The 16040-nt window shown below is 52.4% G+C and overlaps 1 protein-coding gene and 1 long non-coding RNA gene across 3 annotated transcripts in view; one reads left to right on the top strand and one right to left on the bottom strand.

The window, feature by feature from the left end:
• Positions 1-6715: 6715 nt before the first annotated feature.
• Positions 6716-8492, top strand: LOC111757720 (uncharacterized). The gene is made up of 2 exons (XR_002792009.2): positions 6716-6895; positions 7345-8492. It is a non-coding gene; the product is annotated as an uncharacterized LOC111757720 (long non-coding RNA).
• Positions 8493-13341: 4849 nt separating this feature from the next.
• CUNH12orf75 (chromosome unknown C12orf75 homolog) overlaps positions 13342-16040 on the bottom strand; it is a 29991-nt gene continuing 27292 nt past the window's right edge. For both annotated transcript variants that reach the window (XM_063255499.1, XM_063255498.1), the window contains exon 6: positions 13342-14182. The gene's annotated coding sequence lies outside the window, so the exon portion shown is untranslated. The remainder of the gene's footprint in view (positions 14183-16040) is intronic.

The raw sequence follows: 16040 nt of genomic DNA, 5'->3' as shown, positions 1-16040 counted from the left end.
CAGCAAACACTCTGCTGCTGACAAAAGAAGCCTTTCACTGATTACTAAAACCTCAGCCTTCCTCGCAGAGCCAGTACGAGCTGCGTCCTTGTGTATGGTTTCCCAGGTGACCGAGAAAGACCCGCACCTGAAACCCTCTGGCTTGTCCTCCCTTCTCCCGAGGGGCAGGTAAGCTCCCCGCACCAGCATTTGGGTAGAAAGATGAAGCAGTGAGAAAAGTATTTCTCACCACCAAAAACCTTCTCTGAAACAGGCACCGTGAAAGCGGCAGAGTGCCCACAGTGCATGGAAATGCGGGCCTGGGAATGGGCTCTTTTGCACTGATACACACCTGACAGCCCGATGTCAGAGAAAAAGGAAAAGAACCCAGGGATTCAAGCAAGGAAACAGCAGTGCACGAGTATCTCCTGAGGCACACCAAGCTCCTCCCAAACGACAACAAAAGTACGGTTTCACGCAGTCTGAGTGGGTCAGGAGCCCTGGGGCGGCTCACCCCAGTGGTCTGCACCAGTCTCTCCTGAGCCTGTGGGGAGATGTTGGCTGGATTTGCACTCACCTGAAGGCTTGGCTGGGGCCGGGGCCCACTGCTGCGTGGTCCATGCACCTGGAACTTGTTTACAAGAGACCTAAGTTCTCCTCCCTGCTTGGCTTGAGGGTTCCAGCAACACAGTGACTGCTTTTCCCAGAGGAAATCCACCAAGAAAGAGCACAGAGGAAGCCACGAGACCTTCACGCCTAACCCTATCAGCCACATGGGGTGATTTGTGCAGTACGTAATCAACTGCACAGATCGGCCCTGTCCAATGTGGGAAAGGACATGAGAGCATGAACACAGGCCACGAGCTTCGTGGGGCCATCTGTTTTTTTTTGAGACAAGGTCTCAAACCCTGGTGTCCCTCGCCTGTCATCCCAGCATCCAGGAGGTTGAGGCAGGAGGATCTTTGTAAATTTGAGACCAGCCAGGGTTACAAAGTGAGTTCAAAGCCAGTCTGCACTGGTCCTTGCCGTGCTCATGTTAACCTGCTGTTCTGCTACGTTTTACACTGATCCTTACCGTTTCTTTTAAGGGTAAGAACCTGAGTCACTCCCTATTTGGGCCTGAGGGCAGAGTCCCCGTGTAGTATCTGATTTGGCATTTGGAAGGGGTGAATTTCCAACCCAAGTCCATGTCAGCCAGGGTGAGTCCAGGAGAGAAAGGGAGATGACCTCTGCGTGGGGGTAGCCTGGGGTCACCAGCCCTGGCCCCGTTCCCTCTGTCCAGGATCTGGCCTTCCTGCCCTCCAGGGTCAGCCTCCCTGGGAGGAGGTCTGAGAAATGAGCGTCCAGGCCGGTCAATCGCCACCTCTCTTCTTCAGCTCTTCATCCGCAAAGGGCTTTGGCTCCGTCCTAACCATACAGCTTCTGTCTCTTTCCACAGTGAGGGACACAAAGCCATTGTCCCAAGTCAGTAATGTCCCAAGCCACAGCTGCCACTTCCGTCACCCCGCCTCGCCCGGCCTCAAATTTACAGTTCAAAGCCTCATTCTGCTGCCCAAGAGGTTTCTCAAAAGGCTTGGTCATGTGCATGTTTGGTTGATCAGTTGCTGGGTTTTGTTTCATTTTTTCTTTTTGGCCTGTATTTCCTTATTCTCTCTATAATTTCTCCACGATTGACTGCAGGTGGAGCTAAAAGCCTCTGATGATTTGCATCTTGGAGAGCTCTAAAAATTGCTCACCACGATTTATGTGTACAAGGAAAGACTCCACCCTCTGAGCACTGAAGTTATCAGCCGTCAGGAAGGCGGTTAAACCAGGGCACCAGTTTTAAGTGATGTATGCATACACTGAGATTTTAGCTTAAAACACCCACCTATTCATGAAATAGCCTATTATGCATAATATCATGAAATATTCTGCTATTACAATTGAGAAGACACTAGTCATTTGTTGAGAAAGAGAGAGAACAAAGCATGAATAAATATTGTGATCTTTGGGTCTTTGGGCAGGAGTTTTTCTTTTAATATTGAAGTTGTGCTCACTGGAGTTCCATTTTTTTCTGCTTTCTGGCATAAATCAACAGATATTTCACATGATCAAAATATTCTATTTATTCATTTAAAATGGAACAGGATCTTAAAGATGCTTGTGAAACAAATCTAATTTCAGAATCTTCCTAAACTTTTTATTTATATTTCAGTCCCACAGTTATTTCAACAGTAAGATGTTTAAACACCTCTTAATGTGCTTTTATTTGTTTTGAGACAGAGTCTCAAAGAATTCAAAACCAGGCCAGCCTAGATCCCGGGCAATGCTCCTGCCTCAGCCTCCCCAGTGCTGGGATTATAGGGGTGCTACCACCATGCACAGCCAAGCACCTCTTTATTTGTGTTTGAAACATTCAGTCTGATTTTTATTTTTAAAACTGTCTGCGCTTCTATTTCATCAGTTTGTACATCACTGGTAATTTAGTCACAGCGAGAAGAATACCTGGCCCGATAGGTTTGACAGGAACACAGCGCACTGCTGATGTGAGCACAGGCACAGCAGCGCAAAGTGTGGGTGCCAGTGAGGGCCTGGCGCGGTGACCAGGGCAGGGCCACCTCCTCACTGCCCATCACATTTTAGAGCCAGGAACCCAGCTCGCTTTGTTCTTTCTCACAAGACAAGGAATGACTGGGCGATCAGTTAATAAACCGAAATCCCCGGTTGCAGAGCCACTCGAGGACCCAGCTCGGCCACCGTGACAGCGCGGACCCCTGGGGAAGATGACGTGGGAAGAGACCGCCGTCCAGAACCAACCTGTGTGGGCCACATAGGCTGCCAGGGAGGAGCGCGAGGGCGCGTCCTCTCCTTCGGAGTCCGAGGCTGTGTCCATCTGGTCCCACAGGGTCGCCCTGCAGGCCCAGGGTTCCCGCTCAGCGGTGGAATCCACGGCTTTCCCGCCCTGAGCAGCAGCCACAGAGGCAGCCTGGACGCCACATGTCCTCTGTGACCAAGCGTTAAGCACAAGGTCCAGTCTCAGCTCCCGGCTTATTGGGGATGTGACTGTAAGCAAGGTGCTAGGCCTGGGCCGCTGCTCTGTCCCCAGTGTGTGAGGTTCCACTTGTGCAGCAAATGTCTGTGGGTGCCCCTCTGGGCTCCCCGATTAACAGACTGCCACCCGGCTCTCACTCCCTCCCAGGAGAGGCTGGGACAGACCGACATCCCCGGGAAAGGTCGCAGGGACTCACACTGAGGACGGTACCATGCTTATTCAGTGTTGACTTAGACGGGATTTGATGAACAAGATCTGTAGTCAAATTAAATGAACTGTGTTTCCACGGGAAGGAAAACCTTCCAAATACATCTTGACACACTTGGTGACATTTATTTATTAGAAGTCCCAGTTCCTGTTGCAATCACATAGCCATGAGCCCTTCCAAGCCGTCTAACCTACTTTGTCTTGAATATTTACTCAAACATTTAATCTTCTAGTTACCTGGGCAGAGCCCTAAATGCTCCTGTAGGTGTGAAAGTATTTCGAGGTTTGTGTTGCTACATGGAGACCACTCCACAACTGTCACAAAACCTTACCTGTAGAAATGGCCCATGACATCCTCCTGTCACAGCTTGGCGGTCACTACTCTGCTGACCTGTTAAGACAGAGCCCTGCCCAGCCTGTACTAGAGCCCCAGCGTGTGTCCTAAGAACTGATTCCCATGCACAGTCTGAGGTACTTAGCTGAGTACTAACCTAAAGTGATTCTAAATATTAGCGTAACACCCCGGGCCCATAAGTCAATGAGAGGTTCACAGGAATTACAGCTATATCCAGGACTCTAGATGAAAGTTTACACAAACCATGCACCATATATTTAAAAGCAATTTGAATGATAGAGGTCTCCATTTGTTACATACTGGTATTGTGTTATCATTCAGCTTTCTCATACTACAACAAAACACTTGAGGTAATCAGGTTATAAAGAAGTAAGGTTGATATTGGTGCACCAACCTGGGGCTTTCAGCCTATGGTTGGTCGGACTCATTGTCTTGGACCTGAGGTGGAACAAAGTCATGTAGCTCAGGGCTGGGAAGCAGAAGAGCAAGCGGGGAGGGGTTGGGTCACAGAGCCCCCTTCCGGGGCACCCTCTGTGACCTCAGGACCTGCCTTGGGTCTAACCCCCTCTGGGGAGCATTCGGGGTCCACCCTGTGACAGGACTGTGACATGTTTGAATCTGTGTGGTTTCTGTGGTTCTTTTGTTCAGTTTTATGCAGACACGAGATTAAAATGCAATTAAAAAGGAACTCATTTTAAGCGTATATTTCAATGAGGTTTCTAAATTATTAAAATTGATTCTTAAATGCTATTTTAGGTGATTTTAGCATTTACATTGGGTCTAATTGTGCTCATTTAAAGAAAGAATATCTGCTCTGGGATGAATCTGAGCAGGCATCTTAAATAGGATGAAGCTGACAATCAGTAAAAGAACCTGGAAAAGTAAATTAAAAATTAAAAATTAAAAAAGAGGGAGGTCCTGGAGCACCCACTTAGTTTGCTAGAGCTGCCCTGGCAGAGAACACAAACTGGGGGAGGTGTGGCCTCTCAGAGAAGGCCACAGCTCTGAAGGTACCGCGTGGAAGAGCCCCACCCTCCGCGCTCCTCCCGCCTCTGCTGGGCGCCCGCTGTGCCCAGCAGCCCCGCACTCCTGCTTTGCAGGTGCATCACCCCAGTGCTCCGCGCTGCTCCTTTCTGTGAGCCCCACTGTCCCTGATCCAAGCTCTCACCTTAATGATCACAGATCGCACTGGATTAGGGCTCCCTCTAAGCTCCACATTTTTACTTTATCACCTCTGGAAAGACTTAATTTCCAAATGGTGTTGGTGTTAGGATTTTAAAACCTGTCTTTTAAGGAAGACACTTTAACCCATCACAGTGACAAGTGGCAGAGGGGGTAGAAAGAACCTCACCAGACATTAACCCAAATACACAGTGTTCAAAAATATGAGTGAATTTTTAAATTTTTAAAATCGTTACACTGATACATTTCCATTCATCCCCCGACAAATCCCCTCCCTTGCCTCAAACACGCTTACCTTGCTTTCTGAATTTACACTGCAGTCTATATTCACGGCGGTTTCTTCTTTTTAACTTTCCATCAGTGCTGGTCTGCAGCGGTTTCTATCCACAGAAGCGTCCCCCAGTGCCTCCCTCCACTGCACCCACCAAAGCTGGCACCCCGCAAAACCACCATAAAGACAAACACTGTGAATCAGCTCAGGACACTGCAGCAGCCACAGGAAAGACACTCGTGACTAAAGAGAACGTCCACAGTGGCGTCAGAAAGTGACGAGGACGATGGGAAACGTGTGTGCAAGCCAAGGCGGAGTGTTTTGAGATATAAAATTAAAATAATAAAAGAACTCAAAGCACACTGTATCTTTCACTGTAATAAAGTTTCTAAATTGAAACACCCACCCTATTTTTTTTATCACACCTTGTATGCACACTCAGGCTGGGATGTGACAAAAGTGGCATTTTGCACGAGCTGCGGGAAGACGGCTTACTGAGCCGGGGCCTGAATGACCAAGCAGACATCTGTCCCCATCAGCGCTCACTTCTACCCAAACTTCCCACCTGTGCTGGCGCGCTCCCGTTCCCAGCTCCTGTCTCTAAGGAGTCCTCACCATCCTTGGGCTGCCACTTCCATGCAAACCTGGGCTGAGCTGGGGGGACCCCGACAGCTTCCGACCATTGTGGGGCCCCGGCTTCCTAGCTGGGACTCCTTTGCACAGTAGAAGTCTGCGTGTTCTTCATGCAACAACTTCCCTCGGGTCGCCTTATCTCTGTGCGGACCCCATGTGCTCTCTGGCCTCTGTGTGGAGAGGCTACTTGGAGTTGATGAGCTGCCTCTGCATCTTCCATCATTCTGGGCCTCCGGGGAGAGGCGATCCATCAGGCTGAGTTGGCCTCTGAGGACCTCAAGGAAGTCTGCAATCATCAGCTCCAAGCTATTTTAAAACCCAGACATTGAAGTATTTAGCCAGAACCCAGAGCTTCCCACCTCACTACAACTTCCTTCCAGACAAGATTTAAACTGTGGGCAGGGGACACCCCCTTCACTGGACCTCTCATTCCCAGAGCCACCCCTGGACTTCCCACTACAGAAAAGAGGGCTGCTGGGCAGCTGGCTTATCACAATGTTTTCCTGGAAGCTGAGGGGACTGAGCAGTGCTAAAACCAGGCACCGGGGACCAAGCCAGAGGCACTGCCTCCTCTGCCCTTCCATGCCTGCGTGGCCTGGTTTTGCCTTTCAAAGTGACACAAATTCCCCTCTCCTGCGTGGCTCTTGTGGCTACAGAAAGACTCAGAGGTTACATCATTCGATTCTCAAAATCGCCCCTCAGGTAGTTCTGCTATGGTCTAGATTTATTTACGAATGAGGCCACTGGGGCCCAGAAGGCAAAGTGACCTAGCCGGGGCTCCTCTGGCCCTGGGACATGTGGTCCAGGCCAGGTAGTGAGCAGGGACCACTCTGTAGCCTCTGGTCATCTCACAGGGAGCATGGGCCCTGCGTGACCAGGTTTTCCACTCTCTAAATTGAATTCAGTGTTTTCAATGAAATTTCTTAATGTTGGCTGCAGGGTCAAATAGATTTTTGAAAAAAACAAATCAGAGGCCTGTCCTTTGGGGTAGGAACTCTTATTTCCCACTCATCATGTTTCCGGTGGGAGGAATTTAGTGAGCCGCCCAACGTCCATCTTTCTTCTTGGCTGGTGAGGCTGAAGCAGAACTGGGCATGCTCAGTGTGTCTCCCTCCTGCCAGGCAGCCTGGCACCAAAAGCACAACCTCTGCTACTCTGGGTGGGAAGGCGGATGGCGCGCGTGGAGGCACCCACTGTCTAGCAACAGAAAGATGTCCTCCAAGCTGCTCTACAGGTGTGTTTGCTTCCTGTGACAACCAGAACAAGCTACTGGCACCTGAAGGGCACAGCGCAGCCCTCTGGGAGTGAGAACAGAGTGCATCTGAGCCCAAGGGGAGGTGGCCACCGTGGGGAGGGCATGAGTCCAGGTGCCAAGAATCGGTGCTTCCAAAATGGTGTGCGAGGAGTGTGATTTGATTAAAGGAGAAAGAGGAAGAGGGAGAAGAAGAGGAGGAAAGGGAGGGGAAGGGAGGAGGGCCATTTCACCACAGTCACAGCCGACTGCCGATGAGGACCCGAGGCCGGGCGCCCCGTCCAGCACTGGGCAGTCGGCCTCCTCGGTAGGGAAGGAAAGGCGGTGTCTTGAGCTCTCATTCACCTCACACTTTGTCTCACTTCCGGGCTGCTTCGGAGCTCAGCAGGAAAGGGAAATGGCATTTCACTGGGCTCTTCCTGTCCCGACAGAACCAGTGGCACCGGACTCCCCGACCCTCCCTGCAGGCGGACCTAGGGGAGTTTTCCGGAAATGGGTGGAGACTCTGCCAGCCTCCATGGCTCCCAGACCATGGTTTGATACAGGAACACTACACCTGCCAGTGATTTGGATGTGGGCTTTAGTGTGTCCCTCACAAGCCCACGAGTCCAGAGCTTGGCCCCCAGGATGTTGGGGTCTCATGGAAGCGACTAAGTCAGGGCTCCACTCAGGAACGGTTGTAGAGTCCATTACTGCCTACAAGAATGAACTGTGAAAAACTCGTTTTTCTGGCCTCTGCTTCTTGTCTCCCTGGATGCTCCCCACCAGAGCCAAGAAGACAGGGGCCCATGCTCTTCGGCCTTTAAAATTATGGCCTGAGTGGACCTAGTATAAAGTACCCAACTCCAGGTATTTTGTTATAGCAATCGAAAATGGAATAATACACCAACACCTTCCATCTCCTTTCCCCACTATTCCATCACTACAGTCAGGAGTGAAACAGGATTGTTATGAAATGGGGGCCTCTCGGGGTGGTTTTCAGATTGTTGGAGTCCTCAACAAAGAATTGAGCAGGACACCCAGAAAGGGTATATAGTGGCTTAACTAATGGTCAGCTTGCAACAGCAGCTGAACCGAATCAGTGGCGGGCCCAGCTGAGGACTTCTGCCAATGTAGAAGGAGAACAGAGGGAGGAGGTGTGCTGGTCAGTCTCCTGCAGAAGCTGTCACCACGGCTTTCCTGTGAAGAGCTCGGCTGTTATCATCATCAGAGGAGCTCAGGTCCTGGCTGTCGCTGCGAATGGCTGTGGTTCTCTTCGGGGAAGCTCTGGTCCCTACCTTGAGCATCACCTCCTGGCTCCAGGGCAGATCCCTCAGGCTGCCGGCACAGCTCCTGCATGCCCCTGGCACAGACTCTCTAGCTTCCACCACTCACCTTTGGGCCTTCCCAGTGCAGACCCTCAATACAGACTCAATGAGACATTGGTGTGGTCTCTCGACCTCCAGCTGGACTCACACAGGACATTGTCATGGACTCTAGGCCCTCAGCTGGACTCTTTGAGTCTTCAGTTTGTGGACAGATCTATTGTGTTCTTCTGCATGTGACTTTTTGAATGAATATTATACAATTATCCTATAAATTATGTGTCCTGCTTTAAATGTATTCCCTTGCAAACCCCGACTACAGCAAGCAGCAGGAGTACAATTTATTAAAAGGAAAAGTACACTCCACAGGGTGGGAGCCAGCGCAGGAGAGGAGCTCACGTCTCCTGAAGTCCTGGGGCTCGGGGAGGCTCTCTAACTGGGGGCGACAGAAGTCCAGATGCCGTGGAGCCCTTGACGCAGGGACCTGTCGGGAGGGGAAGCCCCTGAGCCTGCAGGGTCTGTGGAGGAAGTGTCAAGGTGTCCAGTGGGGCAGGGTCAAAAACCAATGCAGAGGAGCTGGACACAGGCCACGCGCCTGTCCTTCTGGTTTGCAAGTGCTCAGAGGTCTTGAGGGGCCAGAGTGACCTCCGCCTGTTGGCTTTGTGACATTTGGCGGGCTTCTCTCTCGGCTGCCTCTTATTTACCTGCTCTTCTGCCTCGGGATGAGGTGCCATCGACCCCGGGGAAATGAGCAGGGTGGCAGCCTGACCTCGGGAACAGGTCCAGGAAGACCCAGACACCCGAGCAGGGCTGGCTGTTAATACAGTGCGCGTTTCTCTCTGCCAGGACCAGCACCGATTAAACGTGAGAGTAACCCAAGGTAAATAAGGGTCCGTGTGTCCCTGACAACGCCACTGTCACAGCACCCGTCCTGTGACCCCGTCCACAGCGAGGCCGTCGTGGGACCCTTACCTCACCCCAGGCTTCTCCCGGGCACTGTCCTCCACACCCTGGGGCCTCCCCAGCCTCTCGAGAAGGGGGCTGCTTTTCTCTGGACCTTTGGCTTCCTCGATTGTAAGTGGAAATGCCACCTGTTCCTATGTACCAGCTGCTCGTGGAACTCAGCGCGTGAGTACACGGCACGTGGCAAAAGCTTCACACGTAATGGCTGATGCGTGTAAATAAAAGTCTCCATGTAACACACGAGAAACTGAGACCAGGGAAGTGCCGCGACTTTGCAAAGCTACACAGCAAAGTAAGTGGCGAAGACACACACAGAGAGAAAGACACAAAGACAGAGGAGAGGCAGGGAGGAGTTTTCAACCCCTTCCTTTTAGCAAGAAACTGCTCCGACCCAGAGGCCATCAGTTAATGGGGGACACGAAAACTGCTCCCCAACAGAGGGGACTCGAGCGGCTATGGTAAGCTGCTTCCACCAGGGGGCAGCACACGCACGTTTCCTTCTAGACGGGACGTCTGTTCTTAAAATGTCAAACACTGAATGAAAGCTTCCTTGCAGATTTTGGGGTGTTATTAAAGAGTAAAGTGTTGCGCACTATTTCCCTATCTTCTATCACCCTAAAATGTGCAAGACTGCTGAAAGGACTCAAGATGACCATGCACAGAAATCCCTGGGCTTGGCCTTGCGCTGAGCTGCCGTGAAGGTCACCGGACCGTGAGGGACAGGGACCCCGCACATGGTCACACCCTCCACACCCCTCCTTCCGGGCTGAAAGACCAGCGATGGCGCGGGCAGGGGACAGTGCTGCCCTCTGCTCCTCGGTGACAACTGAAAGAGTGTTCATCTCTTTTATAGATGCACTTTTACAATTTATATATATTTGTATATTATACACAAGATATATAAATGTGTAGGAAGTCATGAGATTGGCTTAGAGGGTGTATATATATTTATATAATACACACATTTAGATCCTATCGGGGATAATTTTATATACAGTTCTTTAACCTGCATTCTTAAATGTACTATGCACACCGAGGGATTCCCATAAATTACATATTCTTCAAAAAGCATGGCTTTTATAATTGGGAGATATAACTGAAATATACAGTGGAGGATGAAAGCTTTTTAAAATATTGAAGTGAATGATGCATTGTCACTAACCCCACCCAGAACGCTCCCCTCCATGCGGACACACGCCGCGGTCCCTGCCTCTTTCTGCAGCAGCTCTGGAGTGTTCTTTCACGAGGGTTTTTGTGGGATGGGATGAGGGCTGCTGCGGCCCTGCCATCCAACGGAAACCCACGACTCTGTGTCCTCCCGCCCTGTTCACTGGGCCGGGCATCACACCACTTTGGCCTCTTCCCCAAAAATCTAGTGAGGCCACAGGGAGGGAGAGAAGCTGTTAAAGAGTGGAACACGGGTGAGAGTGGAGGATGATGGGCGCGGGAGGCCAGGGCCCCGGAGGAGGGAGGATGGTGGGCTGCACCGGCTTGCTCCCGGGAGATTTGGATTTCTCACCTAAGAGGAACAATGCAACTTCAAGCTTGCGTGTCTGGTTTATTCTGCTTAAGATTATGGTCTCAAGGTGCACCTGTCTTCCCGCAGATGCCTCACGTTTATCTCCATGGCCGAGCAGGGCTCCACGGTGTGTAATGGATGGTGCAGGAGACAGGTGTGAAGCCAGGCAGGGCCTGACGGCTAAGCCCTGGGCGCGCCTGGTGCTGAGCTGAGCACGCCGTCCCTGGCACTGTGCTCCCAGCATGTGCCCTGCTGGGCCTCCTCTAGCCACACAGAAAGCTCCAGGCATTCCGTGTCACCGGTGAAACGGGAGAGCCACATATTCACAGAGCCGTGCCTTGGGCAGACAGATCCACGGAACAGCTGTCGGAGAAATCAGAAGGGCAGGAGAGGAACCCGGGCCCTGAGTCGTTGCCCCCAGACTTGGGTTCCTCAGGAGCTCGCCTGGCCCCCCTCCAGCCAGCCTGGCTCACAGGTCACACTGAGGTCCCCGGGGCTCTGGGGCCTCTGCCCCTGTAGTCCGCTTCGTACAGTTTAGACCTACAATGTCCCCCAAAGTCACAAGGCAACTGGGTCATGGAGTGTCCCAATTATCAGTGGACTCTCCCTGGAGGAGTCTGGTCACTGACTGCTGTAGGAGACGGGCTGGCTGGCTGGCGGGGTCACCTTGTCCCCCGCCTCTCCTTCTCTCTCTGCTTCCTGGCTGCCCAGCGCTCAGACCCTGGCCACACATGAGCCCAGACCAAGAGCCCCGATCAACCTCTCCTCCTGCAAGCAGCAGCCGCTGGGCCTGCTTCTCTGTGAGGGTGACAGCAAAGCTCCCTAATGGGCTGCTGGACACCGCTTCCTCCCCCGCTGTCAGGGCCCGGGTCTCCTCGCCTGCCGCCCTGCCCTTCCTGTCCCCGCTCTGTGCTCCCAACTGACCTGTGCCCACCTTGGCCTTGCTGCTGCGTGCGCCCCGCAGTCCTGCAGCCCGGAGTGCCCAGTGCCCAGCGGGGCCCAGCACGAACTCGACTGGCAACAGCAGCAGAAGGGCGAAGGTCAGAAGTGGGCGCTGCAGAGCCGCACCACCCATGGAAGTCCATCGCTGGCGTCATCATCGTGGTGCTGTTTGGTTACGCAGATGCATTAAGCAAAGAGACCCAGGAAAGCTTTCTCCGCAGAGCCACTGCTGAAATTCCTCTAACTCTGGCGGTGGGCACAGTTTGCAATTTGGATCCCCATTTGTGAGGCTGCACCTGTTTTCTCACCCGCACGAGGCTCGGTCCTGGGCTTTTGGGGGTGCGGTTCTCGGGGCAGGGACTGGGAGCACCCCGGGGGGCTGGCTGATTCCCCAGCACTGGATTCCCAGGGGTCCTGTTTCCAGCAGTTTCTCCTAAGGTAAATCCTAGCAGGCTTCTTAGCTCACCCTGAGAATGAGCACCTGCTGGCTACAAGGTTTCTTAAGACAAGCAGGCTTTAATGAGACCATCTCTCTGTTCTAGTTTTAAAATAATGTTGCAAAGAAATGTACTGTTCGGGAAGGTTTGACTCCGGAATGCATTGTGAAGGGTATGCCTCTCACTGTTCTGAAAGATCTTTAGTAATTTATTCTCTAAACTGTGCAGGGGGCTGGCAGTGTGCGGTGAAGGTGCTGACCATTTGCTGGAGGCCAGGTGGGTGAGCGGAAGGGTCATTAGCCCGTGAGGACCACAGCGGCCTGAGCAGGAATGCAGTCCAGATGAAGGGAAATGTTTAGGCTTGCCGTAGATGGAAGACGCTTCATTTGTAATGAAATTGAATGAAGTTTTAACTTTTGAGTTTTTAGAAACAGAAAGCTATAGACTTCTCAGTGGGGAAAGCTGACAGAGTCACTAGGTGATCAGGGTAAATGTCACCAGTGGTAAGACATAGTAAAGACACGGGGCAGAAGATGCAGTCGGGGAGATGTCACCTCCGGGTCCTCTTCCAAACATACACACCCCGGCCCAACCATAAGAAAGCTGATTCCACTGGAGGACGTTCTCCAAAACAGCCAACCAGCGAACCTAAAAAGTATCAAAGCCACGAGAAACAAAAGCCAAGAAAGTGTCAGGAAAGAAATAAATGCACGAAGTCTAGCAGATGGCACTGTGATCTTGGATTCAATTCCAGGACCAACAAGAAGGGCATTCACGGGAAAACAAATTGCAGGCCGTAGGTATGTGTCTCTGTTTACCTGCTTAGTGTTGACAGGTGCTGCAGGCGGCCAGACTCGCTGGGGGCGCTCGGGGAGGCGCCCCAGAACCCCGTGCAATCCTTCCACTTTCCCTAAATCTAAAATTCTTTAAAGATTGGGAGCTTTCCCGACACTCAATCTGTTTGTTCTCTCTAATGAGAGAAACTGCTGCTCGTCCCCCTGTAGACGCTGTACTTGTGGAGACGCTGTGAGAGCACTCGGATCGTAATTCCTTGGTCAGTTTTCTTTCCTTCACTGATTTGATGTTCCTGTGGCTATTATGTGCACCGAAATATATAAGGCCTTTCTCCTGGCAAACAAATTTCCTTCCTCACAGTAATGTAGGCCTTATCTTTATACACTGATACCGTGTATCTGTATATTTCAGTACCATGCATGACGTCTATGAGACTGTTCTTTAGAAAATAATTAAGCAATCCAGGGAAAGAGGGCTAAAAATGTTTAATTGTTGAAATACATTAGTAAACTGAGTGATTTACATTGCCAGAGGTGTACACACACACCTCACTAGCAAATCTAAGAACTTCCCAGACATCCCGCTAATCATCTGTCGGAGATCCTTAAAAATAGCGCAGAATTAACACCAGGCGACTGCAGGACTGGGCGGGGAGGACTAGACTCACTGGCTCGGGATACCTGTGGCTGCGTCAGCCTCCGACCAAACCAAAGAGGCCGTCGGCCACAGGTGTTCTAGACGAGCAAACTGCACATCCGACAGGTTTAAATACTGAAGCGTGATACATCATTCCCAACAGTGCAATCCTCCAACATTTAAATAAAATTTGAAAACCAAACTAAAGGGAGAGAGATGGTAGTAAGAATCCAGTTACCAATTTTACAGCTAAAAATTAATATAGAGTAGAAACAGTGAAAGATAAGAATTTGTATCACTTTAGGTGATTCATTTATAGTGCCCTACTATCCTCAATTATAAACAGAATAAGGGTTTTGTTATATAAAACTATCAAAAGAGCACTGGGGAAAGACCCGGCCACGACGGGGCCGAGCGGCCGTGAGCACACCGAGGCTGCAGTCACGCCGGCCAGGACAGGTGCTGCTCCTCTTCCACACGGGATCACGGACGGCGTCAGAAACCAGCGCGTCAGCCCGATTCCTTCTGTGATAGCACGGACCCTGGGCCGTGGCTTTAATGACAGCCTTAGGGTCGGGGACAGGTGGGTGGCAACTGTTCAGAATTTCCTCGGAAACGTCTGTGCGAAGCACAGCGTCGCTGGAGCCAAAGCTCTTCTGAATCGACGAGCAAACTACACAGAGAGGACAGGAGAGAAGAGATCAGCGGACCTGAGGACACATGGCTGCCATTAAAGCATCGACGCTGGGCCTGCACATATCCAACATCAACCAGCACTTATTTAAAATTATTAAGTGGCTGGCGTGGTGCTAAGCACGGTAACATTCACATAGAGTGACAAAGCCAGGTGGAGACGAGAATCTCAGTTAAAATCCGGCACTGTCGGCCCGCTTGGAGCTGGCCACGCACGTGCCAGCAACACCAAACACACAGGAACTGCTGGGCCACACAGCGTCCCTGCCCAGCACGCTCAGGACCAGGGCAGGCCCAGCGCTCGGGGACTCCACTTCCGTCTGAAGCCCCAGTACCTGCCGCCTTGTGGGGTCAGTAATTTAGATTCTGAAGTCCCCTCATCACCAAACCAAATGGGAACTTTGGCCAGTGGGTAAGTTCAGTTCACACACTCTTGTTGGTTTAAAAAAAAGAAAGAAAAGGTGTGACTGACCCTGCATCCCACGGTCCTCCCCTCCAGCCTAGGGTGTGCTGCAGGCTGGAATTCCAGACCTCGGGAGGCTGAGGGCGGAGAATCGAGAGCTGGAGCACAGCCTGGGCTACACAGGAGCTTGGGAGGCTTGTCTCCAAGGTTTTAAAAGGACTTTAAAATGCTGAGGACAAAGGCTCTGGGTTCAGTCCCCAGGGCCGCCACAAAAAGGCCTTGTTGTCCTGCACGCCGTGTGACCCTGCCAGGGTTTCATGTAGACACCTGTGGCAGCCACTTCCCTGACAAAACCCTGCAGGGGACCCAAAGGTGGCAAAAGAGAGACCAGAGCAAATGGACTATGGGAGAAGCAGAGGGGCACGGAGAAGACAGCGGCCTGGAGGCACAGTGACACATCGCCGGCCTGAGGGTCACTGCTATCGGCTGAAGGCCACGCAGCTCACTGGCCACGCTGCCGGGCTGTGATCCTGAAAGTTCAGAAGAGGACAGTGAGGCTGAGAGAAGGCCCTGGGCTCTGTGTGGCTGCAGAGACCCCGGGCTCCTCCCCGAGCCATGCTCTGGAAATGCACCCGTTCCCCAAGACGGGCAGGGGCGCTCAGCGCACGCGGGCTTCCAGCTAGATTCCCTGCTGCCTGGAGCAGTCAGCCGTGCGGACCACTCGAGGACTGTCCTGGTCCCGGCAGCCGCAGCCTCCTGTGCACTGACTCTGCCCACCCTCCCCAACAGCTGAGCCACTGGCTCAACTGCAAACCCTGTGCTTCTGGGCCGGGTTCTAATCGCAGACACGAACAAAAGGCTGATGGGGGTGGTGACGATGATGGTGACACAGACCACGGCAGCCACCCTCCATTCATTTCCATGAACCCCAACAATCGCCTACACCTCAGCATCGGATTCTGAAGCCAGGCCACAAGGGGGAAGGGCTTGCCCAGCCAGCCTGCAGAACAGCTGCACTCAAACCACGGCCACCAACTTCCAAACAGGCTGCCCGGCAGGCAGGGCACCCCGAGAAGCAGAGCTTCAGTGAAGCCAGGTGTGGCTCCCCAGGACTGAGACAGACACAGCTGGGGTCCCAGGGCCCCAGTGGGCCCAGGGCCGAGACTCCTCTGTCCCTCTGTCCCTCGTGCCGCAGTGTGGACGGCCCAGCTCTGCTGGAGCGCTGGCCGGGAAGGGCCGCGTCCCCGTGCTGCTCACCCACCCCGGCTGCTGCCACAGCCTTCGCACTGAGCCAGCCCCACTGAGCGCCCCTACCTGCCCCTTCTCAAGCCCCGTGCCCTTGGGGGTCTTTGCAAGGAAGGCGGGACGCCCCGAGCGATGGTTTTGGCAGACACACAGCTTGCTCTTACTAACAGAATTGGATTGGAAACAAAAT

The sequence above is a fragment of the Cavia porcellus genome, unplaced genomic scaffold, assembly GCF_034190915.1.
Source record: "Cavia porcellus strain 051 isolate PalLab524CR breed Dunkin Hartley unplaced genomic scaffold, mCavPor4.1 scaffold_8, whole genome shotgun sequence".
Taxonomy (NCBI): Eukaryota; Metazoa; Chordata; class Mammalia; order Rodentia; family Caviidae; genus Cavia; species Cavia porcellus.
The sequence above is the reverse complement of the archived record's forward strand: the minus strand, read 5'-3'. Positions and strand labels throughout refer to the sequence as shown.